Source organism: Solenopsis invicta, chromosome 13, assembly GCF_016802725.1.
Source record: "Solenopsis invicta isolate M01_SB chromosome 13, UNIL_Sinv_3.0, whole genome shotgun sequence".
NCBI classification, from domain to species: Eukaryota; Metazoa; Arthropoda; class Insecta; order Hymenoptera; family Formicidae; genus Solenopsis; species Solenopsis invicta.
In genome coordinates, this window is record NC_052676.1 from 5,180,147 (window position 1) to 5,206,520 (window position 26,374).

General features: G+C 34.7%; 1 protein-coding gene across 1 annotated transcript in view; it reads right to left on the reverse strand.

Annotated features, from left to right (window-relative positions):
* Nucleotides 1–26,374, reverse strand: part of LOC105201719 (probable multidrug resistance-associated protein lethal(2)03659) — a 177,844-nt gene that overhangs the window by 150,825 nt on the left and 645 nt on the right. The window lies entirely within an intron of this gene.

A 26,374-nucleotide genomic window follows, 5' to 3' on the forward strand; every position in this document is an offset into this window, starting at 1 on the left:
AATATCACTGTGTTCTGATAGCCCCGAGAAGAGTTCTAACTTTTATCATAATGGATCGAATCGCTAAAGTGAAAGACGAAAGATTTATATCAGTCAAAATCCGAAATTTTTGAGTAATATTGTTTCTTTTCCAAATTTCTTCAATATCTCTGTGTTCTGATAGCCCTAAGAAGAGATATAACTTTTATCATGATGTATCGAATTGCTGAACTGAAAAAGGAAAGACTTATATCAGGCAAATTTCGTAATATTTTAGTAAAATTTTTTTTGCGAATTTCTCCAATATCACTATGTTCTGATAGCCCCGAGAAGAGTTCTAACTTTTATCATAATGGATCGAATCTCTAAAGTAAAAGACGAAAGAGTTATATCAGTCAAAGTCCGAAATTTTTTAGTAAAATTGGTTTTCTTGCGAATTTCTCCAATATCTCTGTGTTCTGATAACCCACAGAAGAGATTTAACTTTTATCATGATGTATCGAATAGCTGAACTGAAAAAGGAAAGACTTATATCAGGCAAATTTCGAAAATTTGAGGAAAATTTTTTTGGCGAATTTCTCCAATATCTCTGTGTTCTGATAGCCCCGAGAAGAGTTCTAACTTTTATCATACTGAATCGAATCGCTGAAGTGAAAGACGAAAGGATTATATCAGTCAAAGACCGAAATTTTTTAGTAAAATTGGCTTTTTTGCGAATTTCTACAATATCTCTGTGTTCTGATAGCCCACAGAAGAGATATAACTTTTATCATGATGTATCGAATTGCTGAACTGAAAAAGGAAAGACTTATATCAGGCAAATTTCGAAATATTTGAGTAAAATTTTTTTGCCAATTTCTCCAATATCTCTGTGTTCTGATAACCCCGAGAAGAGTTCTAACTTTTATCATAATGGATCGAATCGCTAAAGTGAAAGATGAAAGAGTTATATCAGTCAAAGTTCGAAATGTTTGAGTAAAATTTTTTGTGGGAATTTCTCCAATATCTCTGTGTTCTGATAGCCCCGAGAAGAGTTCTAACTTTTATCATAATGGATCGAATCGCTAAAGTAAAAGACGAAAGAGTTATATCAGTCAAAGTCCGAAATTTTTTAGTAAAATTGTTTTTTTTCCGAATTTCTTCAATATCTCTGTGTTCTGATAGCCCACAGAAGAGATTTAACTTTTATCATGATGTATCGAATCGCTGAACAAAAAAAGGAAAGACTTATATCAGGCAAATTTCGAAATTTTTGAGAAAAATTTTTTTTGCGAATTTTTCCAATATCTCTGTGTTCTGATAGCCCCGAGAAGAGTTCTAACTTTTATCATACTGGATCGAATCGCTAAAGTGAAAGACGAATGAATTATATCAGTCAAAGACCGAAATTTTTTAATAAAATTGGTTTTTTTGCGAATTTCTCCAATATCTCTGTGTTCTTATAGCCCACAGAAGACATATAACTTTTATCATGATGTATCGAATTGTTGAACTGAAAAAGGAAAGACTTATATCCGGCAAATTTCGAAATTTTTGAGTAAAATTTTTTTTGCGAATTTCTCCAATATCACTGTGTTCTGATAGCCCCGAGAAGAGTTCTAACTTTTATCATAATGGATCGAATCGCTAAAGTGAAAGACGAAAGATTTATATCAGTCAAAATCCGAAATTTTTGAGTAATATTGTTTCTTTTCCAAATTTCTTCAATATCTCTGTGTTCTGATAGCCCTAAGAAGAGATATAACTTTTATCATGATGTATCGAATTGCTGAACTAAAAAAGGAAAGAATTATATCAGGCAAATTTCGTAATATTTGAGTAAAATTTTTTTTGCGAAGTTCTCCAATATCACTGTGTTCTGATAGCCCCGAGAAGAGTTCTAACTTTTATCATAATGGATCAAATCGCTAAAGTAAAAGACGAAAGAGTTATATCAGTCAAAGTCCGAAATTTTTTAGTAAAATTGGTTTTCTTGCGAATTTCTCCAATATCTCTGTGTTCTGATAACCCACAGAAGAGATTTAACTTTTATCATGATGTATCGAATAGCTGAACTGAAAAAGGAAAGACTTATATCAGGCAAATTTCGAAAATTTGAGGAAAATTTTTTTGGCGAATTTCTCCAATATCTCTGTCTTCTGATAGCTCCGAGAAGAGTTCTAACTTTTATCATAATGGATCGAATCGTTATAGTGAAAGACGAAAGGATTATATCAGTCAATGTTCGAAATTTTTGAGTAAAATAGATTTTTTTGCGAATTTCTCCAATATCTCTGTGTTCTGATAGCCCCGAGATGAGTTCTAACTTTTATCATAATGGTTAGAATCGCTAAAGTGAACGACGAAAGAGTAATATCAGTCAAAGTTCAAAAATTTTGAGGAAAATTTTTTTTGCGAATTTCTCCAATATATCTGTGTTCTGATAGCCCCGAGAAGAGTTCTAACTTTTATCATAATGGATCGAATCGCTAAAGTAAAGACGAAAGTGTTATATCAGTCAAAGTTCGAAATTTTTGAGTAAAATTGGTTTTTTTGCGAATTTCTCCAATATCTCTGTGTTCTGATAGCCCACAGAAGAGATATAACTTTTATCATGATGTATCGAATCGCTGAACAAAAAAAGGAAAGACTTATATCATGCAAATTTCGAAATATTTGATAAAAATTTTTTTTGCGAATTTCTCCAATATCTCTGTGTTCTGATAGCCCCGAGAAGAGTTCTAACTTTTATCATACTGGATTGAATCGCTAAAGTGAAAGACGAAAGAGTTATATCAGTCAAAGTTCGAAATTTTTGAGTAAAATACTTTGTGCGAATTTCTCCAATATCTCTGTGTTCTGATAGCCCCGAGAAGAGTTCTAACTTTTATCATACTGGATCGAATCGCTAAAGTGAAAGACGAAAGAATTATATCATTCAAAGTTCGAAATTTTTGTGTAAAATTGTTTTTTTTCCGAATTTCTTCAATATCTCTGTGTTCTGATAGCCCTAAGAAGAGATATAACTTTTATCATGATGTATCGAATCGCTGAATAAAAAAAGGAAAGACTTATATCAGGCAAATTTCGAAATTGTTGTGAATAATTTTTTTTGCGAATTTCTCCAATATCTCTGTGTTCTGATAGCCCCGAGAAGAGTTCTAACTTTTATCATACTGAATCGAATCGCTAAAGTGAAAGACGAAAGAATTATATCAGTCAAACAGCGAAATTTTTAGTAAAATTGGTTTTTTTGCGAATTTCTCCAATATCTCTGTGTTCTGATAGCCCACAGAAGAGATATAACTTTTATCATGATGTATCGAATTGCTGAATTGAAAAAGGAAAGACTTATATCAGGCAAATTTCGAAATTTTTGAGTAAAATTTTTTTGCCAATTTCTCCAATATCTCTGTGTTCTGATAACCCCGAGAAGAGTTCTAACTTTTATCATAATGGATCGAATCGCTAAAGTGAAAGACGAAAGAGTTATATCAGTCAAAGTTCGAAATTTTTGAGTAAAATTTTTTGTGGGAATTTCTCCAATATCTCTGTGTTCTGATAGCCCCGAGAAGAGTTCTAACTTTTATCATAATGGATCGAATCGCTAAAGTAAAAGACGAAAGAGTTATATCAGTCAAAGTCCGAAATTTTTTAGTAAAATTGGTTTTTTTGCCAATTTCTCCTATATATCTGTGTTCTGATAGCCCACACAAGAGATATATCTTTTATCATGATGTATCGAATTGCTGAACTGAAAAAGGAAAGACTTATATCAGGCAATTTTCGAAATTTTTGAGTAAAATTTTTTTTGCGAATTTCTCCAATATCACTGTGTTCTGATAGCCCCGAGAAGAGTTCTAACTTTTATCATAATGGATCGAATCGCTAAAGTGAAAGAGGAAAGGGTTATATCAGACAAAGTTCGAAATTTTTGAGTAAAATTTGTGGGGTTGCTTATGGTATCAGAAGGTTCCACAAATAATTGCACGTTATACGTTCACGTGTTCTTTATTAGAATAACTCTTTGTTACAAATGTATATTTCTCGTTGGTAGTGGCTTAGGCGGCGCCCGGAGGCGCCTAAAAAAGTCGGTCAGTTGCCGAATAAATTTCTTATCAGTTTGTCCTTCTTCCGTTTCCTTTTCTCCCGCTTTTCTGCCGGGAGAGATCGCCCTGGCGTGCAAGGACGCGGAGAACGCCACGAAGGAGCGACCGGGACGACGACGACGCTTCTGGTCCTTGGCGGAGTGCTCGTTGCAGGCGTAGGGTACGTCTGGGTACCGCTGGACGTGGTCGAAGCGGTTGGCGACGTTTGTGTCCCCTGACTCCTCGATACGGTGCGCCGGCGGCGAGGGTCGTCGGGACGTGGTAACTCTATACCCCTTAGCTCCCAGGGACGGAACGCTAGGCCTGGGTCGATTATGGGAGCACCCTAGCACTCGTCAGGACAGATGCACCCCGGACAGTCCGGGTGCGGGTAAGGAACGGGACGGTCCCGTCGAAGACGTCGACGAGACAGTTTGGCGTGCCACGAAGCTCTTCGACCTAAAGATTGAGGACCCTGGAAGGAGCGCACCTCGTGTTACACAAAGAGCGAGGGCCCGTGCAGGAGCGCACCTCGGGTGATACCAAGGGAGAGGGCCCGGAAAGGATCGCACCTCTGGGTACAACAAGAGCGAGGGCCCGTAAAGGAGCTCACCTCAGGTGAGGATTCTCGAGATCGAAGGGACCAATAGGAGCTCAGCCTCGATCGGAGGATGCGTGCTTGACGGGTTGCGGTCGCGTATTATATGCGCTCGGTGGATGCATTTGACTCCCGAGAAAGCGGCCGCCTAGCGGCGGAGCCTGAAATAGCGCCGGCGCTCACGCCCACGCTGGCGCATGCGGCTTGCTTGCGCGCTCGCGCGCGCGCGTATGTTGGTGTCGGATTTTGGTTCACCACAAAATTGTTTTTTTTCCGAATTTCTTCAATATCTCCGTGTTCTGATAGCCCTTAGAAGAGATATAACTTTTATCATGATGTATCGAATCGCTGAACTGAAAAAAGAAAGACTAATATCAGTAAAATTTCGAAATTTTTGAGTAAAATTTTTTGTGCGAATTTCTCCAATATCTCTGTGTTCTGATAGCCCCGAGAAGAGTTATAACTTTTATCATAATGGATCGAATCGCTAAAGTGAAAGACGAAACAGTTATATCGGTCAAAGATCGAAAATTTTTAGGAAAATTTTTTTTGCGAATTTCTCCAATATCTCTGTGTTCTGATAGCCCACAGCAGAGATATAAGTTTATCATGATGTATCGAATCGCTGAACTAAAAAAGGAAAGACTTATATCAGTCAAAGTTCGAAAATTTTGAGGAAAATTTTTTTTGCAAATTTCTCCAATATTTCTGTGTTCTGATAGCTCCGAGAAGAGTTCTAACTTTTATCATAATGGATCGAATCGCTAAAGTGAAAGACGAAAGAATTATATCAGACAAAGTTCAAAATATTTTAGTAAAATTGGTTTTTTTCCAAATTTCTTCAATATCTCTGTGTTCTAATAGCCCTGAGAAGAGTTCTAACTTTTATCATAATGGATCGAATCGTTAAAGTAAAAGACGAAAGAGTTATATCAGTCAGAGGCCGAAATTTTTTAGTAAAATTGGTTTTTTTGCGAATTTCTCCAATATCTCTGTGTTCTGATAGCCCACAGAAGAGATTTAACTTTTATCATGATGTATCGAATCGCTGAACTGAAAAAGGAAAGGCTTATATCAGGCAAATTTCGAAATTTTGAGTAAAATTTTTTTTTGATATTTTCTCCAATATCAGTGTGTTATGATAGCCCCGAGAAGAGTTCTAACTTTTATCATAATGGATAGATTCGCTAAAGTGAAAGACGAAAGAGTTATATCAGTCAAAGTTCGAAAACTTTGAGGAAAATTTTTTTTGCGAATTTCTCCAATATCTCTGTGTTCTGATAGCTCCGAGAAGAATTATAACATTTATTATAACTGATCGAACCGCTAAAGTAAAAGACGAAAGAGTTATATCAGTCAAAGTTCGAAATTTTTTAGTAAAATTGGTTTTTTTGCGAATTTCTCCAATATATCTGTGTTCTGATAGCCCACAGAAGAGATATAACTTTTATCATGATGTATCGAATTGCTGAACTGAAAAAGGAAAGACTTATATCAGGCAAATTTCGAAATTTTTGAGTAAAATTTCTTTTGCCAATTTCTCCAATATCTCTATGTTCTGATAACCCCGAGAAGAGTTCTAACTTTTATCATAATGGATCGAATCGCTAAAGTGAAAGACGAAAGAATTATATCAGTCAACGGTCGAAATTTTTGAGTAAAATTGTTTTTTTTCCGATTTTCTTCAATATTTCTATGTTCTGATATCCCTAAGAAGAGATAGAACTTTTATCATGATGTATCGAATCGCTGAACTGAAAAAGGAAAGACTTATATCAGGCAAATTTCGAAATTTTTGAGTAAAATTTTTTTTCGAATTTTTCCAATATCTCTTTGTTCTGATAGCCCGGAGAAGAGTTGTAACTTTTATCATAATGGATCGAATCGCTAAAGTGAAAGACGAAAGTGTTATATCAGTCAAAGTTCGAAATTTTTGAGTAAAATTTTTTGTGGGAATTTCTCCAATATCTCTGTGTTCTGATAGCCCCGAGAAGAGTTCTAACTTTTATCATAATGGATCGAATCGCTAAAGTAAAAGACGAAAGAGTTATATCAGTCAAAGTCCGAAATTTTTTAGTAAAATTGTTTTTTTTCCGAATTTCTTCAATATCTCTGTGTTCTGATAGCCCACAGAAGAGATTTAACTTTTATCATGATGTATCGAATCGCTGAACAAAAAAAGGAAAGACTTATATCAGGCAAATTTCGAAATTTATGAGAAAAATTTTTTTTGCGAATTTTTCCAATATCTCTGTGTTCTGATAGCCCCGAGAAGAGTTCTAACTTTTATCATACTGGATCGAATCGCTAAAGTGAAAGACGAAAGAATTATATCAGTCAAAGACCGAAATTTTTTAGTAAAATTGGTTTTTTTGCGAATTTCTCCAATATCTCTGTGTTCTGATAGCCCACAGAAGACATATAACTTTTATCATGATGTATCGAATTGTTGAACTGAAAAAGGAAAGACTTATATCCGGCAAATTTCGAAATTTTTGAGTAAAATTTTTTTTGCGAATTTCTCCAATATCACTGTGTTCTGATAGCCCCGAGAAGAGTTCTAACTTTTATCATAATGGATCGAATCGCTAAAGTGAAAGACGAAAGATTTATATCAGTCAAAATCCGAAATTTTTGAGTAATATTGTTTCTTTTCCAAATTTCTTCAATATCTCTGTGTTCTGATAGCCCACAGAAGAGATATAACTTTTATCATGATGTATCGAATTGCTGAACTGAAAAAGGAAAGACTTATATCAGGCAAATTTCGAAATTTTTGAGTAAAATTTCTTTTGCCAATTTCTCCAATATCTCTATGTTCTGATAACCCCGAGAAGAGTTCTAACTTTTATCATAATGGATCGAATCGCTAAAGTGAAAGACGAAAGAATTATATCAGTCAACGGTCGAAATTTTTGAGTAAAATTGTTTTTTTTCCGATTTTCTTCAATATTTCTATGTTCTGATATCCCTAAGAAGAGATAGAACTTTTATCATGATGTATCGAATCGCTGAACTGAAAAAGGAAAGACTTATATCAGGCAAATTTCGAAATTTTTGAGTAAAATTTTTTTTCGAATTTTTCCAATATCTCTTTGTTCTGATAGCCCGGAGAAGAGTTGTAACTTTTATCATAATGGATCGAATCGCTAAAGTGAAAGACGAAAGTGTTATATCAGTCAAAGTTCGAAATTTTTGAGTAAAATTTTTTGTGGGAATTTCTCCAATATCTCTGTGTTCTGATAGCCCCGAGAAGAGTTCTAACTTTTATCATAATGGATCGAATCGCTAAAGTAAAAGACGAAAGAGTTATATCAGTCAAAGTCCGAAATTTTTTAGTAAAATTGTTTTTTTTCCGAATTTCTTCAATATCTCTGTGTTCTGATAGCCCACAGAAGAGATTTAACTTTTATCATGATGTATCGAATCGCTGAACAAAAAAAGGAAAGACTTATATCAGGCAAATTTCGAAATTTATGAGAAAAATTTTTTTTGCGAATTTTTCCAATATCTCTGTGTTCTGATAGCCCCGAGAAGAGTTCTAACTTTTATCATACTGGATCGAATCGCTAAAGTGAAAGACGAAAGAATTATATCAGTCAAAGACCGAAATTTTTTAGTAAAATTGGTTTTTTTGCGAATTTCTCCAATATCTCTGTGTTCTGATAGCCCACAGAAGACATATAACTTTTATCATGATGTATCGAATTGTTGAACTGAAAAAGGAAAGACTTATATCCGGCAAATTTCGAAATTTTTGAGTAAAATTTTTTTTGCGAATTTCTCCAATATCACTGTGTTCTGATAGCCCCGAGAAGAGTTCTAACTTTTATCATAATGGATCGAATCGCTAAAGTGAAAGACGAAAGATTTATATCAGTCAAAATCCGAAATTTTTGAGTAATATTGTTTCTTTTCCAAATTTCTTCAATATCTCTGTGTTCTGATAGCCCACAGAAGAGATATAACTTTTATCATGATGTATCGAATTGCTGAACTGAAAAAGGAAAGACTTATATCAGGCAAATTTCGAAATTTTTGAGTAAAATTTTTTTGCCAATTTCTCCAATATCTCTGTGTTCTGATAACCCCGAGAAGAGTTCTAACTTTTATCATAATGGATCGAATCGCTAAAGTGAAAGACGAAAGAGTTATATCAGTCAAAGTTCGAAATGTTTGAGTAAAATTTTTTGTGGGAATTTCTCCAATATCTCTGTGTTCTGATAGCACCGAGAAGAGTTCTAACTTTTATCATAATGGATCGAATCGCTAAAGTAAAAGACGAAAGTGTTATATCAGTCAAAGTCCGAAATTTTTTAGTAAAATGGTTTTTTTCCGAATTTCTTCAATATCTCTGTGTTCTGATAGCCCACAGAAGAGATTTAACTTTTATCATGATGTATCGAATCGCTGAACAAAAAAAGGAAAGACTTATATCAGGCAAATTTCGAAATTTTTGAGAAAAATTTTTTTTGCGAATTTTTCCAATATCTCTGTGTTCTGATTGCCCCGAGAAGAGTTCTAACTTTTATCATACTGGATCGAATCGCTAAAGTGAAAGACGAAAGAATTATATCAGTCAAAGACCGAAATTTTTTAATAAAATTGGTTTTTTTGCGAATTTCTCCAATATCTCTGTGTTCTGATAGCCCACAGAAGACATATTACTTTTATCATGATGTATCGAATTGTTGAACTGAAAAAGGAAAGACTTATATACGGCAAATTTCGAAATTTTTGAGTAAAATTTTTTTTGCGAATTTCTCCAATATCACTGTGTTCTGATAGCTCCGAGAAGAGTTCTAACTTTTATCATAATGGATCGAATCGCTAAAGTGAAAGACGAAAGTTTTATATCAGTCAAAATCCGAAATTTTTGAGTAATATTGTTTCTTTTCCAAATTTCTTCAATATCTCTGTGTTCTGATAGCCCTAAGAAGAGATATAACTTTTATCATGATGTATCGAATTGCTGAACTGAAAAAGGAAAGACTTATATCAGGCAAATTTCGTAATATTTGAGTAAAATTTTTTTTGCGAATTTCTCCAATATCACTGTGTTCTGATAGCCCCGAGAAGAGTTCTAACTTTTATCATAATGGATCGAATCGCTAAAGTAAAAGACGAAAGAGTTATACCAGTCAAAGTCCGAAATTTTGTAGTAAAATTGGTTTTCTTGCGAATTTCTCCAATATCTCTGTGTTCTGATAACCCACAGAAGAGATTTAACTTTTATCATGATGTATCGAACAGCTGAACTGAAAAAGGAAAGACTTATATCAGGCAAATTTCGAAAATTTGAGGAAAATTTTTTTGGCGAATTTCTCCAATATCTCTGTCTTCTGATAGCTCCGAGAAGAGTTCTAACTTTTATCATAATGGATCGAATCGTTATAGTGAAAGACGAAAGGATTATATCAGTCAAAGTTCGAAATCTTTGAGTAAAATAGATTTTTTTGCGAATTTCTCCAATATCTCAGTGTTCTGATAGCCCCGAGATGAGTTCTAACTTTTATCATAATGGTTAGAATCGCTAAAGTGAACGACGAAAGAGTTATATAAGTCAAAGTTCAAAAATTTTGAGGAAAATTTTTTTTGCGAATTTCTCCAATATATCTGTGTTCTGATAGCCCCGAGAAGAGTTCTAACTTTTATCATAATGGATCGAATCGCTAAAGTAAAAGACGAAAGTGTTATATCAGTCAAAGTTCGAAATTTTTGAGTAAAATTGGTTTTTTTGCGAATTTCTCCAATATCTCTGTGTTCTGATAGCCCACAGAAGAGATATAACTTTTATCATGATGTATCGAATCGCTGAACAAAAAAAGGAAAGACTTATATCATGCAAATTTCGAAATTTTTGATAAAAATTTTTTTTGCGAATTTCTCCAATATCTCTGTGTTCTGATAGCCCCGAGAAGAGTTCTAACTTTTATCATACTGGATCGAATCGCTAAAGTGAAAGACGAAAGAGTTATATCAGTCAAAGTTCGAAATTTTTGAGTAAAATACTTTGTGCGAATTTCTCCAATATCTCTGTGTTCTGATAGCCCCGAGAAGAGTTCTAACTTTTATCATAATGGATCGAATCGCTAAAGTAAAAGACGAAAGAGTTATATAAGTCAAAGTCCGAAATTTTTGAGTAAAATTGTTTTTTTTCCGAATTTCTTCAATATCTCTGTGTTCTGATAGCTCCTAGAAGAGTTCTAACTTTTATCATAATGGATCGAATCGCTAAAGTGAAAGACGAAAGAATTATATCATTCAAAGTTCGAAATTTTTGAGTAAAATTGTTTTTTTTCCGAATTTCTTCAATATCTCTGTGTTCTGATAGCCCTAAGAAGAGATATAACTTTTATCATGATGTATCGAATCGCTGAACAAAAAAAGGAAAGACTTATATCAGGCAAATTTCGAAATTGTTGTGAATAATTTTTTTTGCGAATTTCTCCAATATCTCTGTGTTCTGAAAGCCCCTAGAAGAGTTTTAACTTTTATCATACTGAATCGAATCGCTAAAGTGAAAGACGAAAGAATTATATCAGTCAAAGAGCGAAATTTTTAGTAAAATTGGTTTTTTTGCGAATTTCTCCAATATCTCTGTGTTCTGATAGCCCACAGAAGAGATATAACTTTTATCATGATGTACCGAATTGCTGAACTGAAAAAGGAAAGACTTATATCAGGCAAATTTCGAAATTTTTGAGTAAAATTTTTTTTGCCAATTTCTCCAATATCTCTGTGTTCTGATAACCCCGAGAAGAGTTCTAACTTTTATCATAATGGATCGAATCGCTAAAGTGAAAGACGAAAGAGTTATATCAGTCAAAGTTCGAAATTTTTGAGTAAAATTTTTTGTGGGAATTTCTCCAATATCTCTGTGTTCTGATAGCCCCGAGAAGATGTCTAACTTTTATCATAATGGATCGAATCGCTAAAGTAAAAGACGAAAGAGTTATATCAGTCAAAGTCCGAAATTTTTTATTAAAATTGTTTTTTTTCCGAATTTCTTCAATATCTCTGTGTTCTGATAGCCCACAGAAGAGATTTAACTTTTATCATGATGTATCGAATCGCTGAACAAAAAAAGGAAAGACTTATATCAGGCAAATTTGGAAATTTTTGTGAAAAATTTTTTTTGCGAATTTCTCCAATATCTCTGTGTTCTGATAGCCCCGAGAAGAGTTCTAACTTTTATCATACAGAATCGAATCGCTAAAGTGAAAGACGAAAGAATTATATCAGTCAAAGACCGAAATTTTTTAGTAAAATTGGTTTTTTTGCGAATTTCTCCAATAACTCTGTGTTCTGATAACCCCGAGAAGAGTTCTAACTTTTATCATAATGGATCGAATCGCTAAAGTGAAAGACGAAAGAGTTATATCAGTCAAAGTTCGAAATTTTTGAGTAAAATTTTTTGTGGGAATTTCTCCAATATCTCTGTGTTCTGATAGCCCCGAGAAGAGTTCTAACTTTTATCATAATGGATCGAATCGCTAAAGTAAAAGACGAAAGAGTTATATCAGTCAAAGTCCGAAATTTTTTAGTAAAATTGGTTTTTTTGCCAATTTCTCCTATATATCTGTGTTCTGATAGCCCACACAAGAGATATAACTTTTATCATGATGTATCGAATTGCTGAACTGAAAAAGGAAAGACTTATATCAGGCAAATTTCGAAATTTTTGAGTAAAATTTTTTTTGCGAATTTCTCCAATATCACTGTGTTCTGATAGCCCCGAGAAGAGTTCTAACTTTTATCATAATGGATCGAATCGCTAAAGTGAAAGAAGAAAGGGTTATATCAGTCAAAGTTCGAAATTTTTGAGTAAAATTTGTGGGGTTGCTTATGGTATCAGAAGGTTCCACAAATAATTGCACGTTATACGTTCACGTGTTCTTTATTAGAATAACTCTTTGTTACAAATGTATATTTCTCGTTGGTAGTGGCTTAGGCGGCGCCCGGAGGCGCCTAAAAAAGTCGGTCAGTTGCCGAGTAAATTTCTTATCAGTTTGTCCTTCTTCCGTTTCCTTTTCTCCCGCTTTTCTGCGGGGAGAGATCGCCCTGGCGTGCAAGGACGCGGAGAACGCCACAAAGGAGCGACCGGGACGACGACGACGCTTCTGGTCCTTGGCGGAGTGCTCGTTGCAGGCGTAGGGTACGTCTGGGTACCGCTGGACGTGGTCGAAGCGGTTGGCGACGTTTGTGTCCCCTGACTCCTCGATACGGTGCGCCGGCGGCGAGGGTCGTCGGGACGTGGTAACTCTATACCCCTTAGCTCCCAGGGACGGAACGCTACGCCTGGGTCGAGTATGGGAGCACCCTAGCACTCGTCAGGACAGATGCACCCCGGACAGTCCGGGTGCGGGTAAGGAACGGGACGGTCCCGTCGAAGACGTCGACGAGGCAGTTTGGCGTGCCACGAAGCTCTTCGACCAAAAGATTGAGGGCCCTGGAAGGAGCGCACCTCGTGTTACACCAAGAGCGAGGGCCCGTGCAGGAGCGCACCTCGGGTGATACCAAGGGAGAGGGCCCGGAAAGGATCGCACCTCTGGGTACAACAAGAGCGAGGGCCCGTAAAGGAGCTCACCTCAGGTGAGGATTCTCGAGATCGAAGGGACCAATAGGAGCTCAGCCTCGATCGGAGGATGCGTGCTTGACGGGTTGCGGTCGCGTATTATATGCGCTCGGTGGATGCATTTGACTCCCGAGAAAGCGGCCGCCTAGCGGCGGAGCCTGAAATAGCGCCGGCGCTCACGCCCACGCTGGCGCATGCGGCTTGCTTGCGCGCTCGCGCGCGCGCGTATGTTGGTGTCGGATTTTGGTTCACCACAAAATTGTTTTTTTTCCGAATTTCTTCAATATCTCCGTGTTCTGATAGCCCTTAGAAGAGATATAACTTTTATCATGATGTATCGAATCGCTGAACTGAAAAAAGAAAGACTAATATCAGTAAAATTTCGAAATTTTTGAGTAAAATTTTTTGTGCGAATTTCTCCAATATCTCTGTGTTCTGATAGCCCCGAGAAGAGTTATAACTTTTATCATAATGGATCGAATCGCTAAAGTGAAAGACGAAACAGTTATATCAGTCAAAGATCGAAAATTTTTAGGAAAATTTTTTTTGCGAATTTCTCCAATATCTCTGTGTTCTGATAGCCCACAGCAGCGATATAACTTTATCATGATGTATCGAATCGCTGAACTAAAAAAGGAAAGACTTATATCAGTCAAAGTTCGAAAATTTTGAGGAAAATTTTTTTTGCAAATTTCTCCAATATTTCTGTGTTCTGATAGCTCCGAGAAGAGTTCTAACTTTTATCATAATGGATCGAATCGCTAAAGTGAAAGACGAAAGAATTATATCAGACAAAGTTCAAAATATTTTAGTAAAATTGGTTTTTTTCCAAATTTCTTCAATATATCTGTGTTCTGATAGCCCTGAGAAGAGTTCTAACATTTATCATAATGGATCGAATCGTTAAAGTAAAAGACGAAAGAGTTATATCAGTCAGAGGCCGAAATTTTTTAGTAAAATTGGTTTTTTTGCGAATTTCTCCAATATCTCTGTGTTCTGATAGCCCACAGAAGAGATTTAACTTTTATCATGATGTATCGAATTGCTGAACTGAAAAAGGAAAGACTTATATCAGGCAAATTTCGAAATTTTTGAGTAAAATTTCTTTTGCCAATTTCTCCAATATCTCTATGTTCTGATAACCCCGAGAAGAGTTCTAACTTTTATCATAATGGATCGAATCGCTAAAGTGAAAGACGAAAGAATTATATCAGTCAACGTTCGAAATTTTTGAGTAAAATTATTTTTTTTCCGATTTTCTTCAATATTTCTATGTTCTGATATCCCTAAGAAGAGATAGAACTTTTATCATGATGTATCGAATCGCTGAACTGGAAAAGGAAAGACTTATATCAGGCAAATTTCGAAATTTTTGAGTAAAATTTTTTTTTGGAATTTTTCCAATATCTCTTTGTTCTGATAGCCCGGAGAAGAGTTGTAACTTTTATCATAATGGATCGAATCGCTAAAGTGAAAGACGAAAGAGTTATATCAGTCAAAGTTCGAAATTTTTGAGTAAAATTTTTTGTGGGAATTTCTCCAATATCTCTGTGTTCTGATAGCCCCGAGAAGAGTTCTAACTTTTATCATAATGGATCGAATCGCTAAAATAAAAGACGAAAGAGTTATATCAGTCAAAGTCCGAAATTTTTTAGTAAAATTGTTTTTTTACCGAATTTCTTCAATATCTCTGTGTTCTGATAGCCCACAGAAGAGATTTAACTTTTATCATGATGTATCGAATCGCTGAACAAAAAAAGGAAAGACTTATATCAGGCAAATATCGAAATTTTTGAGAAAAATTTTTTTTGCTAATTTCTCCAATATCTCTGTGTTTTGATAGCCCCGAGAAGAGTTCTAACTTTTATCATAATGGATCGAATCGCTAAAGTAAAAGACGAAAGAGTTATATCAGTCAAAGTCCGAAATTTTTTAGTAAAATTGTTTTTTTTCCGAGTTTCTTCAATATCTCTGTGTTCTGATAGCCCACAGAAGAGATTTAACTTTTATCATGATGTATCAAATCGCTGAACAAAAAAAGGAAAGACTTATATCAGGCAAATTTCGAAATTTTTGTGAAAAACTTTTTTTGCGAATTTCTCCAATATCTCTGTGTTCTGATAGCCCCGAGAAGAGTTCTAACTTTTATCATACTGAATCGAATCGCTAAAGTGAAAGACGAAAGAATTATATCAGTCAAAGTCCGAAATTTTTTAGTAAAATTGGCTTTTTTGCGAATTTCTACAATATCTCTGTGTTCTGATAGCCCACAGAAGAGATATAACTTTTATCATGATGTATCGAATTGCTGAACTGAAAAAGGAAAGACTTATATCAGGCAAATTTCGAAATTTTTGAGTAAAATTTTTTTTGCCAATTTCTCCAATATCTCTGTGTTCTGATAACCCCGAGAAGAGTTCTAACTTTTATCATAATGGATCGAATCGCTAAAGTGAAAGACGAAAGAGTTATATCAGTCAAAGTTCGAAATGTTTGAGTAAAATTTTTTGTGGGAATTTCTCCAATATCTCTGTGTTCTGATAGCCCCGAGAAGAGTTCTAACTTTTATCATAATGGATCGAATCGCTAAAGTAAAAGACGAAAGAGTTATATCAGTCAAAGTCCGAAATTTTTGAGTAAAATTGTTTTTTTCCGAATTTCTTCAATATCTCTGTGTTCTGATAGCCCACAGAAGAGATTTAACTTTTATCATGATGTATCGAATCGCTGAACAAAAAAAGGAAAGACTTATATCAGGCAAATTTCGAAATTTTTGAGAAAAATTTTTTTTGCGAATTTCTCTAATATCTCTGTGTTCTGATAGCCCCGAGAAGAGTTCTAACTTTTATCATAATGGATCGAATCACTAAAGTGAAAGACGAAAGAGTTATATCAGTCAAAGTTCGAAATTTTTGAGTAAAATTTTTTGTGGGAATTTCTCCAATATCTCTGTGTTCTGATAGCCCCGAGAAGAGTTCTAACTTTTATCATAATGGATCGAATCGCTAAAGTAAAAGACGAAAGAGTTATATCAGTCAAAGTCCGAAATTTTTTAGTAAAATTGGTTTTTTTGCCAATTTCTCCTATATATCTGTGTTCTGATAGCCCACAGAAGAGATATAACTTTTATCATGATGTATCGAATTGCTGAACTGAAAAAGGAAAGACTTATATCAGGCAAATTTAGAAATTTTTGAGTAAAATTTTTTTTGCCAATTTCTTCAATATATCTGTGTTCTGATAACCCCGAGAAGAGTTCTAACTTTTATCATAATGTATCGAATCGCTAAAGTGAAAGACGAAAGAGTTATATCAGTCAAAGTTCGAAATTTTTGAGTAAAATACTTTGTCCGAATTTCTCCAATATCTCTGTGTTCTGATAGCCCCGAGAAGAGTTCTAACTTTTATCATAATGGATCGAATCGCTAAAGTGATAGACGAAAGAGTTATTTCAGTCAAAGTTCGAAATTTTTGAGTAAAATTTTTTGTGGGAATTTCTCCAATATCTCTGTGTTCTGATAGCCCTGCGAAGAGTTCTAACCTTTATCATAATGGATCGAATCGTTAAAGTAAAAGACGAAAGAGTTATATCAGTCAGAGGCCGAAATTTTTTAGTAAAATTGGTTTTTTTGCGAATTTCTCCAATATCTCTGTGTTCTGATAGCCCACAGAAGAGATATAACTTTTATCATGATGTATCGAATCGCTGAACTGAAAAAGGAAAGGCTTATATCAGACAAATTTCGAAATTTTTGAGTAAAATTTTTTTTGCTATTTTCTCCAATATCTGTGTGTTATCATAGCCCCGAGAAGAGTTCTAACTTTTATCATAATGGATAGATTCGCTAAAGTGAAAGACGAAAGAGTTATATCAGTCAAAGTTCGAAAACTTTGAGGAAAATTTTTTTTGCGAATTTCTCCAATATCTCTGTGTTCTGATAGCTCCGAGAAGAGTTATAACATTTATTATAACTGATCGAACCGCTAAAGTAAAAGACGAAAGTGTTATATCAGTCAAAGTTCGAAATTTTTTAGTAAAATTGGTTTTTTTGCGAATTTCTCCAATATATCTGTGTTCTGATAGCCCACAGAAGAGATATAACTTTTATCATGATGTATCGAATTGCTGAACTGAAAAAGGAAAGACTTATATCAGGCAAATTTCGAAATTTTTGAGTAAAATTTTTTTTGCCAATTTCTCCAATATCTCTGTGTTCTGATAGTCCCGAGAAGAGTTATAACATTTATCATAACGGATCGAATTGCTAAAGTAAAAGACGAAAGAGTTATATCAGTCAAAGTTCGAAATTTTTTAGTAAAATTGGTTTTTTTGCGAATTTTACCAATATATCTGTGTTCTGATAGCCCACAGAAGAGATATAACTTTTATCATGATGTATCGAATTGCTGAACTGAAAAAGGAAAGACTTATATCAGGCAAATTTCGAAATTTTTGAGTAAAATTTTTTTTGCGAATTTTTCCAATATCTCTTTGTTCTGATAGCTCGGAGAAGAGTTCTAACTTTTATCATAATGGATCGAATCCCTAAAGTGAAAGACGAAAGAGTTATATCAGTCAAAGTTCGAAAATTTTGAGGAAAATTTTTTTGCGAATTTCTCCAATATCTCTGTCTTCTGATAGCTCCGAGAAGAGTTCTAACTTTTATCATAATGGATCAAATCGCTAAAGTGAAAGACGAAAGTATTATATCAGTCAAAGTTCGAAATTTTTGAGTAAAATTGCTTTTTTTCCGATTTTCTTCAATATTTCTATGTTCTGATATCCCTAAGAAGAGATATAACTTTTATCATGATGTATCGAATCGCTGAACTGAAAAAGGAAAGACTTATATCAGGCAAATTTCGAAATTTTTGAGAAAAATTTTTTTTTTTTCTCCAATATCTCTGTGTTCTGATAGCCCCGAGAAGAGTTATAACTTTTATCATAATGGATCGAATTGCTAAAGTGAAAGACGAAACAGTTATATCAGTCAAAGTTCGAAAATTTTTAGGAAAATTTTTTTTGCGAATTTCTCCAATATCTCTGTGTTCTGATAGCCCACAGCAGAGATATAACTTTATCATGATGTATCGAATCGCTGAACTAAAAAAGGAAAGACTTATATCAAAGTTCGAAAATTTTGAGGAAAATTTTTTTTGCAAATTTCTCCAATTTTTCTGTGTTCTGATAGCTCCGAGAAGAGTTCTAACTTTTATCATAATGGATCGAATCGGTAGAGTGAAAGACGAAAGAATTATATCAGTCAAAGTTCGAAATTTTTGAGTAAAATTGGTTTTTTTCCGAATTTCTTCAATATCTCTGTGTTCTGATAGCCCCGAGAAGAGTTCTAACTTTTATCATAATGGATCGAATCGCTAAAGTGAAAGACGAAAGAGTTATATCAGTCAAAGTTCGAAAACTTTGAGGAAAATTTTTTTTGCGAATTTCTCCAATATCTCTGTGTTCTGATAGCCCCGAGAAGAGTTCTAACTTTTATCATAATGGATCGAATCGCTAAAGTAAAAGACGAAAGAGTTATATCAGTCAAAGTCCAAAATTTTTGAGTAAAATTGTTTTTTTTCCGAATTTCTTCAATATCTCTGTCATCTGATAGCCCACAGAAGAGATTTAACTTTTATCATGATGTATCTAATCGCTGAACTGAAAAAGGAAAGGCTTATATCAGGCAAATTTCGAAATTTTTGAGTAAAATTTTTTTTGCTATTTTCTCCAATATCTGTGTGTTATGATAGCCCCGAGAAAAGTTCAAACTTTTATCATAATGGATAGATTCGCTAAAGTGAAAGACGAAAGAGTTATATCAGTCAAAGTTCGAAAACCTTGAGGAAAATTTTTTTTGCGAATTTCTCCAACATCTCTGTGTTCTGATAGCTCCGAGAAGAGTTATAACATTTGTTATAACTGATCGAACTGCTAAAGTAAAAGACGAAAGTGTTATATCAGTCAAAGTTCGAAATTTTTTAGTAAAATTGGTTTTTTTTGCGAATTTCTCCAATATATCTGTGTTCTGATAGCCCACAGAAGAGATATAACTTTTATCATGATGTATCGAATTGCTGAACTGAAAAAGGAAAAACTTATATCAGGCAAATTTCGAAATTTTTGAGTAAAATTTTTTTTGCGAATTTCTCCCATATCACTGTGTTCTGATAGCCCCGAGAAGAGTTCTAACTTTTATCATAATGGATCGAATCGCTAAAGTGAAGGACGAAAGAGTTATATCAGTCAAAGTACGAAATTTTTGAGTAAAATTGTTTTTTTTTCCGAATTTCTTCAATAACTCTGTGTTCTGATAGCCCTAAGAAGAAATATAACTTTTATCATGATGTATCGAATTGCTGAACTGAAAAAGGAAAGACTTATATCAGGCAAACTTTGAAATTTTTGAGTAAAATTTTTTTTGCCAATTTCTCCAATATCTCTGTGTTCTGATAACCCCGAGAAGAGTTCTAACTTTTATCATAATGGATCAAATCGCTAAAGTGAAAGACGAAAGTATTATATCAGTCAAAGTTCGAAATTTTTGAGTAAAATTGTTTTTTTTTCCGATTTTCTTCAATATTTCTATGTTCTGATATCCCTAAGAAGAGATATAACTTTTATCATGATGTATCGAATCGATGAACTGAAAAAGGAAAGAATTATATCAGACAAATTTCGAAATTTTTGAGAAAAAAATTTTTTTTTTTTCTCCAATATCTCTGTGTTCTGATAGCCCCGAGAAGAGTTATAACTTTTATCATAATGGGTCGAATTCCTAAAGTGAAAGACGAAACAGTTATATCAGTCAAAGTTCGAAAATTTTTAGGAAAATTTTTTTTGCGAATTTCTCCAATATCTCTGTGTTCTGATAGCTCCGAGAAGAGTTATAACATTTATTATAACTGATCGAATCGCTAAAGTAAAAGACGAAAGAGTTATATCAGTCAAAGTTCGAAATTTTTTAGTAAAATTGGTTTTTTTGCGAATTTCTCCAATATGTCTGTGTTCTGATAGCCCACAGAAGAGATATAACTTTTATCATGATGTATCGAATTGCTGAACTGAAAAAGGAAAGACTTATATCAGGCAAATTTCGAAATTTTTGAGTAAAATTTTTTTTGCCAATTTCTTCAATATATCTGTGTTCTGATAACCCCGAGAAGAGTTCTAACTTTTATCATAATGTATCGAATCGCTAAAGTGAAAGACGAAAGAGTTATATCAGTCAAAGTTCGAAATTTTTGAGTAAAATACTTTGTGCGAATTTCTCCAATATCTCTGTGTTCTGATAGCCCCGAGAAGAGTTCTAACTTTTATCATAATGGATCGAATCACTAAAGTGAAAGACGAAAGAGTTATATCAGTCAAAGTTCGAAATTTTTGAGTAAAATTTTTTGTGGGAATTTCTCCAATATCTCTGTGTTCTGATAGCCCCGAGAAGAGTTCTAACCTTTATAATAATGGATCAAATCGCTAAAGTAAAAGACGAAAGAGTTATATCAGTCAAAGTCCGAAATTTTTTAGTAAAATTGGTTTTTTTGCCAATTTCTCCTATATATCTGTGTTCTGATAGCCCACAGAAGAGATATAACTTTTATCATGATGTATCGAATTGCTGAACTGAAAAAGGAAAGACTTATATCAGGCAAATTTCGAAATTTTTGAGTAAAATTTTTTTTGCGAATTTCTCCAATATCACTGTGTTCTGATAGCCCCGAGAAGAGTTCTAACTTTTATCATAATGGATCGAATCGCTAAAGTGAAAGACGAAAGAGTTATATCAGTCAAAGTTCGAAATTTTTGAGTAAAATTTGTGGGGTTGCTTATGGTATCAGAAGGTTCCACAAATAATTGCACGTTATACGTTCACGTGTTCTTTATTAGAATAACTCTTTGTTACAAATGTATATTTCTCGTTGGTAGTGGCTTAGGCGGCGCCCGGAGGCGCCTAAAAAAGTCGGTCAGTTGCCGAATAAATTTCTTATCAGTTTGTCCTTCTTCCGTTTCCTTTTCTCCCGCTTTTCTGCGGGGAGAGATCGCCCTGGCGTGCAAGGACGCGGAGAACGCCGCGAAGGAGCGACCGGGACGACGACGACGCTTCTGGGCCTTGGCGGAGTGCTCGTTGCAGGCGTAGGGTACGTCTGGGTACCGCTGGACGTGGTCGAAGCGGTTGGCGACGTTTATGTCCCCTGACTCCTCGATACGGTGCACCAGCGGCGAGGGTCGTCGGGACGTGGTAACTCTATACCCCTTAGCTCCCAGGGACGGAACGCTACGCCTGTGTCGAGTATGGGAGCACCCTGGCACTCGTCAGGACAGATGCACCCCGGACAGTCCGGGTGCGGGTAAGGAACGGGACGGTCCCGTCGAAGACGTCGACGAGGCAGTTTGGCGTGCCACGAAGCTCTTCGACCAAAAGATTGAGGGCCCTGGAAGGAGCGCACCTCGTGTTACACCAAGAGCGAGGGCCCGTGCAGGAGCGCACCTCGGGTGATACCAAGGAAGAGGGCCCGGAAAGGAGCGCACCTCTGGGTACAACAAGAGCGAGGGCCCGTAAAGGAGCTCACCTCAGGTGAGGATTCTCGAGATCGAAGGGACCAATAGGAGCTCAGCCTCGATCGGAGGATGCGTGCTTGACGGGTTGCGGTCGCGTATTATATACGCTCGGTGGATGCATTTGACTCCCGAGAAAGCGGCCGCCTAGCGGCGGAGCCTGAGCTAGCGCCGGCGCTCACGCCCACGCTGGCGCACGCGGCTTGCTTGCGCGCTCGCGCGCGCGTGTATGTTGGTGGCGGATTTTGGTTCACCACAAAATTGTTTTTTTTCCGAATTTCTTCAATATCTCCGTGTTCTGATAGCCCTTAGAAGAGATATAACTTTTAACATGATGTATCGAATCGCTGAACTGAAAAAAGAAAGACTAATATCAGTAAAATTTCAAAATTTTTGAGTAAAATTTTTTGTGCGAATTTCTCCAATATCTCTGTGTTCTGATAGCCCCGAGAAAAGTTATAACTTTTATCATAATGGATCGAATCGCTAAAGTGAAAGACGAAACAGTTATATCAGTCAAAGTTCGAAAATTTTTAGGAAAATTTTTTTTGAGAATTTCTCCAATATCTCTGTGTTCTGATAGCCCACAGCAGAGATATAACTTTATCATGATGTATCGAATCGCTGAACTAAAAAAGGAAAGACTTATATCAGTCAAAGTTCGAAAATTTTGAGGAAAATTTTTTTTGCAAATTTCTCCAATATTTCTGTGTTCTGATAGCTCCGAACGGAGTTCTAACTTTTATCATAATGGATCGAATCGCTAAAGTGAAAGACGAAAGAATTATATCAGTCAAAGTTCAAAATTTTTGAGTAAAATTGGTTTTTTTCCAAATTTCTTCAATATCTCTGTGTTCTGATAGCCCTGCGAAGAGTTCTAACTTTTATCATAATGGATCGAATCGTTAAAGTAAAAGACGAAAGAGTTATATCAGTCAGAGGCCGAAATTTTTTAGTAAAATTGGTTTTTTTGCGAATTTCTCCAATATCTCTGTGTTCTGATAGCCCACAGAAGAGATTTAACTTTTATCATGATGTATCGAATCGCTGAACTGAAAAAGGAAAGGCTTATATCAGGCAAATTTCGAAATTTTTGAGTAAAATTTTTTTTGCTATTTTCTCCAATATCTGTGTGTTATCATAGCCCCGAGAAGAGTTCTAACTTTTATCATAATGGATAGATTCGCTAAAGTGAAAGACGAAAGAGTTATATCAGTCAAAGTTCGAAAACTTTGAGGAAAATTTTTTTTGCGAATTTCTCCAATATCTCTGTGTTCTGATAGCTCCGAGAAGAGTTATAACATTTATTATAACTGATCGAACCGCTAAAGTAAAAGACGAAAGAGTTATATCAGTCAAAGTTCGAAATTTTTTAGTAAAATTGGTTTTTTTGCGAATTTCTCCAATATATCTGTGTTCTGATAGCCCACAGAAGAGATATAACTTTTATCATGATGTATCGAATTGCTGAACTGAAAAAGGAAAGACTTATATCAGGCAAATTTCGAAATTTTTGAGTAAAATTTTTTTTGCGAATTTCTCCAATATCACTGTGTTCTGATAGCCCCGAGAAGAGTTATAACATTTATCATAACGGATCGAATTGCTAAAGTAAAAGACGAAAGAGTTATATCAGTCAAAGTTCGAAATTTTTTAGTAAAATTGGTTTTTTTGCGAATTTTACCAATATATCTGTGTTCTGATAGCCCACAGAAGAGATATAACTTTTATCATGATGTATCGAATCGCTGAACTGAAAAAGGAAAGACTTATATCAGGCAAATTTCGAAATTTTTGAGTAAAATTTTTTTTCGAATTTTTCCAATATCTCTTTGTTCTGATAGCTCGGAGAAGAGTTCTAACTTTTATCATAATGGATCGAATCCCTAAAGTGAAAGACGAAAGAGTTATATCAGTCAAAGTTCGAAAATTTTGAGGAAAATTTTTTTTGCGAATTTCTCCAATATCTCTGTCTTCTGATAGCTCCGAGAAGAGTTCTAACTTTTATCATAATGGATCAAATCGCTAAAGTGAAAGACGAAAGTATTATATCAGTCAAAGTTCGAAATTTTTGAGTAAAATTGCTTTTTTTCCGATTTTCTTCAATATTTCTATGTTCTGATATCCCTAAGAAGAGATATAACTTTTATCATGATGTATCGAATCGCTGAACTGAAAAAGGAAAGACTTATATCAGGCAAATTTCGAAATTTTTGAGAAAAATTTTTTTTTTTTTTTCTCCAATATCTCTGTGTTCTGATAGCCCCGAGAAGAGTTATAACTTTTATCATAATGGATCGAATTGCTAAAGTGAAAGACGAAACAGTTATATCAGTCAAAGTTCGAAAATTTTTAGGAAAATTTTTTTTGCGAATTTCTCCAATATCTCTGTGTTCTGATAGCCCACAGCAGAGATATAACTTTATCATGATGTATCGAATCGCTGAACTAAAAAAGGAAAGACTTATATCAGTCAAAGTTCGAAAATTTTGAGGAAAATTTTTTTTGCAAATTTCTCCAATATTTCTGTGTTCTGATAGCTCCGAGAAGAGTTCTAACTTTTATCATAATGGATCGAATCGGTAGAGTGAAAGACGAAAGAATTATATCAGTCAAAGTTCGAAATTTTTGAGTAAAATTGGTTTTTTTCCGAATTTCTTCAATATCTCTGTGTTCTGATAGCCCCGAGAAGAGTTCTAACTTTTATCATAATGGATCGAATCGCTAAAGTGAAAGACGAAAGAGTTATATCAGTCAAAGTTCGAAAACTTTGAGGAAAATTTTTTTTGCGAATTTCTCCAATATCTCTGTGTTCTGATAGCCCCGAGAAGAGTTCTAACTTTTATCATAATGGATCGAATCGCTAAAGTAAAAGACGAAAGAGTTATATCAGTCAAAATCCAAAATTTTTGAGTAAAATTGTTTTTTTTCCGAATTTCTTCAATATCTCTGTCATCTGATAGCCCACAGAAGAGATTTAACTTTTATCATGATGTATCGAATCGCTGAACTGAAAAAGGAAAGGCTTATATCAGGCAAATTTCGAAATTTTTGAGTAAAATTTTTTTTGCTATTTTCTCCAATATCTGTGTGTTATGATAGCCCCGAGAAAAGTTCTAACTTTTATCATAATGGATAGATTCGCTAAAGTGAAAGACGAAAGAGTTATATCAGTCAAAGTTCGAAAACCTTGAGGAAAATTTTTTTTGCGAATTTCTCCAACATCTCTGTGTTCTGATAGCTCCGAGAAGAGTTATAACATTTGTTATAACTGATCGAACTGCTAAAGTAAAAGACGAAAGAGTTATATCAGTCAAAGTTCGAAATTTTTTAGTAAAATTGGTTTTTTTTGCGAATTTCTCCAATATATCTGTGTTCTGATAGCCCACAGAAGAGATATAACTTTTATCATGATGTATCGAATTGCTGAACTGAAAAAGGAAAAACTTATATCAGGCAAATTTCGAAATTTTTGAGTAAAATTTTTTTTGCGAATTTCTCCCATATCACTGTGTTCTGATAGCCCCGAGAAGAGTTCTAACTTTTATCATAGTGGATCGAATCGCTAAAGTGAAGGACGAAAGAGTTATATCAGTCAAAGTACGAAATTTTTGAGTAAAATTGTTTTTTTTTCCGAATTTCTTCAATAACTCTGTGTTCTGATAGCCCTAAGAAGAAATATAACTTTTATCATGATGTATCGAATTGCTGAACTGAAAAAGGAAAGACTTATATCAGGCAAACTTTGAAATTTTTGAGTAAAATTTTTTTTGCCAATTTCTCCAATATCTCTGTGTTCTGATAACCCCGAGAAGAGTTCTAACTTTTATCATAATGGATCGAATCGCTAAAGTGAAAGACGAAAGAGTTATATCAGTCAAAGTTCGAAATTTTTGAGTAAAATACTTTGAGCGAATTTCTCCAATATCTCTGTGTTCTGACAGCCCCGAGAAGAGTTCTAACTTTTATCATAATGGATCGAATCGCTAAAGTAAAAGACGAAAGATTTATATCAGTCTGAGTACGAAATTTTTGAGTAAAATTGTTTTTTTTCCGAATTTCTTCAATATCTCTGTGTTCTGATAGCCCACAGAAGAGATTTAACTTTTATCATGATGTATCGAATCGCTGAACAAAAAAAGGAAAGACTTCTATCAGGCAAATATCGAAATTTTTGAGAAAAATTTTTTTTTCGAATTTCTCTAAGATCTCTGTTTTCTGATAGCCCCGAGAAGAGTTCTAACTTTTATCATAATGGATCGAATCGCTAAAGTAAAAGACTAAAGAGTTATATCAGTCAAAGTCCGAAATATTTTAGTAAAATTGGTTTTTTTGCGAATTTCTCCAATATCTCTGTGTTCTGATAGCCCACAGAAGAGATATAACTTTTATCATGATGTATCGAATCGCTGAACTGAAAAAGGAAAGACTTATATCAGGCAAATTTCAAAATTTTTGAGTAAAATTTTTTTTGCCAATTTCTCCAATATCTCTGTGTTCTGATAGCCCCGAGATGAGTTCTAACTTTTATCATAATGGATAGAATCGCTAAAGTGAACGACGAGAGAGTTATATCAGTCAAAGTTCGAAATTTT